This window comes from Hypomesus nipponensis, chromosome 20 (genome assembly GCF_054491055.1).
Source record: "Hypomesus nipponensis isolate SF chromosome 20, ASM5449105v1, whole genome shotgun sequence".
NCBI lineage: Eukaryota > Metazoa > Chordata > Actinopteri > Osmeriformes > Osmeridae > Hypomesus > Hypomesus nipponensis.
In genome coordinates, this window is record NC_140380.1 from 2,082,501 (window position 1) to 2,085,000 (window position 2,500).

At 47.1% G+C, this 2,500-nt stretch overlaps 8 non-coding genes and 1 pseudogene across 8 annotated transcripts in view; all 9 read left to right on the forward strand.

The window, feature by feature from the left end:
• Nucleotides 1–79: 79 nt before the first annotated feature.
• LOC146244998 (5S ribosomal RNA) lies at nucleotides 80–188 on the forward strand (annotated as a pseudogene).
• A 178-nt stretch (nucleotides 189–366) lies between these two features.
• On the forward strand, nucleotides 367–485 carry LOC146244999 (5S ribosomal RNA). The gene has a single exon (XR_014739339.1). It is a non-coding gene; the product is annotated as a 5S ribosomal RNA (ribosomal RNA).
• Nucleotides 486–657: 172 nt separating this feature from the next.
• On the forward strand, nucleotides 658–776 carry LOC146245000 (5S ribosomal RNA). Its single transcript, XR_014738575.1, has one exon. It is a non-coding gene; the product is annotated as a 5S ribosomal RNA (ribosomal RNA).
• Nucleotides 777–964: 188 nt separating this feature from the next.
• Nucleotides 965–1,083, forward strand: LOC146245001 (5S ribosomal RNA). Its single transcript, XR_014738576.1, has one exon. It is a non-coding gene; the product is annotated as a 5S ribosomal RNA (ribosomal RNA).
• A 178-nt stretch (nucleotides 1,084–1,261) lies between these two features.
• On the forward strand, nucleotides 1,262–1,380 carry LOC146245002 (5S ribosomal RNA). The gene has a single exon (XR_014738577.1). It is a non-coding gene; the product is annotated as a 5S ribosomal RNA (ribosomal RNA).
• A 174-nt stretch (nucleotides 1,381–1,554) lies between these two features.
• On the forward strand, nucleotides 1,555–1,673 carry LOC146245003 (5S ribosomal RNA). The gene has a single exon (XR_014739340.1). It is a non-coding gene; the product is annotated as a 5S ribosomal RNA (ribosomal RNA).
• Nucleotides 1,674–1,853: 180 nt separating this feature from the next.
• LOC146245004 (5S ribosomal RNA) lies at nucleotides 1,854–1,972 on the forward strand. Its single transcript, XR_014738578.1, has one exon. It is a non-coding gene; the product is annotated as a 5S ribosomal RNA (ribosomal RNA).
• A 186-nt stretch (nucleotides 1,973–2,158) lies between these two features.
• Nucleotides 2,159–2,277, forward strand: LOC146245005 (5S ribosomal RNA). The gene has a single exon (XR_014734923.1). It is a non-coding gene; the product is annotated as a 5S ribosomal RNA (ribosomal RNA).
• Nucleotides 2,278–2,455: 178 nt separating this feature from the next.
• LOC146245006 (5S ribosomal RNA) overlaps nucleotides 2,456–2,500 on the forward strand; it is a 119-nt gene continuing 74 nt past the window's right edge. The window contains exon 1 of the ribosomal RNA XR_014738580.1: nucleotides 2,456–2,500. This exon is cut by the window's right edge and continues 74 nt beyond it. This is a non-coding gene — a ribosomal RNA (5S ribosomal RNA).

A 2,500-nucleotide genomic window follows, 5' to 3' on the forward strand; every position in this document is an offset into this window, starting at 1 on the left:
AGAGAGAGAGAGAGACCACCTTGCATTGTCAATTGCTAAATCTGTATATGGATAAGTAGCCTATGGTTGTCAACTTATTTCGTACGGCCATACCAGCCTGGCAACGCCTGATCTCGGAAGCTAAGCAGGGTCGGGCCTGGTTAGTACTTGGATGGGAGACCGCCTGGGAATACCAGGTGCTGTATGCTCTTTTGCTCATTCACTTAGAAACTGACATCTTGCAATATGCACAAGTAGTCCTTCATGAAAGGGGCTGGAAGCTGTTTTCATTTTGACACGAGAGAGAGAGAGAGAGAGAGAGACTACCTTGCATTGTCAATTGCTAAATCTGTATATGGATAAGTAGCCTATGGTTGTCAACTTATTTCGTACGGCCATACCAGCCTGGCAACGCCCGATCACGTCTGATCTCGGAAGCTAAGCAGGGTCGGGCCTGGTTAGTACTTGGATGGGAGACCGCCTGGGAATACCAGGTGCTGTATGCTCTTTTGCTCATTCACTTAGAAACTGACATCTTGCAATATGCACAAGTAGTCCTTCATGAAAGGGGCTGGAAGCTGTTTTCATTTTGACACGAGAGAGAGAGAGAGAGACTACCTTGCATTGTCAATTGCTAAATCTGTATATGGATAAGTAGCCTATGGTTGTCAACTTATTTCGTACGGCCATACCAGCCTGGCAACGCCCGATCTCGTCTGATCTCGGAAGCTAAGCAGGGTCGGGCCTGGTTAGTACTTGGATGGGAGACCGCCTGGGAATACCAGGTGCTGTATGCTCTTTTGCTCATTCACTTAGAAACTGACATCTTGCAATATGCACAAGTAGTCCTTCATGAAAGGGGCTGGAAGCTGTTTTCATTTTGACACGAGAGAGAGAGAGAGAGAGAGAGAGAGAGAGAGACTACCTTGCATTGTCAATTGCTAAATCTGTATATGGATAAGTAGCCTATGGTTGTCAACTTATTTCGTACGGCCATACCAGCCTGGCAACGCCCGATCTCGTCTGATCTCGGAAGCTAAGCAGGGTCGGGCCTGGTTAGTACTTGGATGGGAGACCGCCTGGGAATACCAGGTGCTGTATGCTCTTTTGCTCATTCACTTAGAAACTGAAATCTTGCAATATGCACAAGTAGTCCTTCATGAAAGGGGCTGGAAGCTGTTTTCATTTTGACACGAGAGAGAGAGAGAGAGAGAGAGACCACCTTGCATTGTCAATTGCTAAATCTGTATATGGATAAGTAGCCTATGGTTGTCAACTTATTTCGTACGGCCATACCAGCCTGGCAACGCCCGATCTCGTCTGATCTCGGAAGCTAAGCAGGGTCGGGCCTGGTTAGTACTTGGATGGGAGACCGCCTGGGAATACCAGGTGCTGTATGCTCTTTTGCTCATTCACTTAGAAACTGACATCTTGCAATATGCACAAGTAGTCCTTCATGAAAGGGGCTGGAAGCTGTTTTCATTTTGACACGAGAGATAGAGAGAGAGAGACCACCTTGCATTGTCAATTGCTAAATCTGTATATGGATAAGTAGCCTATGGTTGTCAACTTATTTCGTACGGCCATACCAGCCTGGCAACGCCCGATCACGTCTGATCTCGGAAGCTAAGCAGGGTCGGGCCTGGTTAGTACTTGGATGGGAGACCGCCTGGGAATACCAGGTGCTGTATGCTCTTTTGCTCATTCACTTAGAAACTGACATCTTGCAATATGCACAAGTAGTCCTTCATGAAAGGGGCTGGAAGCTGTTTTCATTTTGACACGAGAGAGAGAGAGAGAGAGAGAGAGACCACCTTGCATTGTCGATTGCTAAATCTGTATATGGATAAGTAGCCTATGGTTGTCAACTTATTTCGTACGGCCATACCAGCCTGGCAACGCCCGATCTCGTCTGATCTCGGAAGCTAAGCAGGGTCGGGCCTGGTTAGTACTTGGATGGGAGACCGCCTGGGAATACCAGGTGCTGTATGCTCTTTTGCTCATTCACTTAGAAACTGACATCTTGCAATATGCACAAGTAGTCCTTCATGAAAGGGGCTGGAAACTGTTTTCATTTTGACACGAGAGAGAGAGAGAGAGAGAGAGAGAGAGAGACCACCTTGCATTGTCAATTGCTAAATCTGTATATGGATAAGTAGCCTATGGTTGTCAACTTATTTCGTACGGCCATACCAGCCTGGCAACGCCCGATCTCGTCTGATCTCGGAAGCTAAGCAGGGTCAGGCCTGGTTAGTACTTGGATGGGAGACCGCCTGGGAATACCAGGTGCTGTATGCTCTTTTGCTCATTCACTTAGAAACTGAAATCTTGCAATATGCACAAGTAGTCCTTCATGAAAGGGGCTGGAAGCTGTTTTCATTTTGACACGAGAGAGAGAGAGAGAGAGAGAGACCACCTTGCATTGTCAATTGCTAAATCTGTATATGGATAAGTAGCCTATGGTTGTCAACTTATTTCGTACGGCCATACCAGCCTGGCAACGCCCGATCTCGTCTGATCT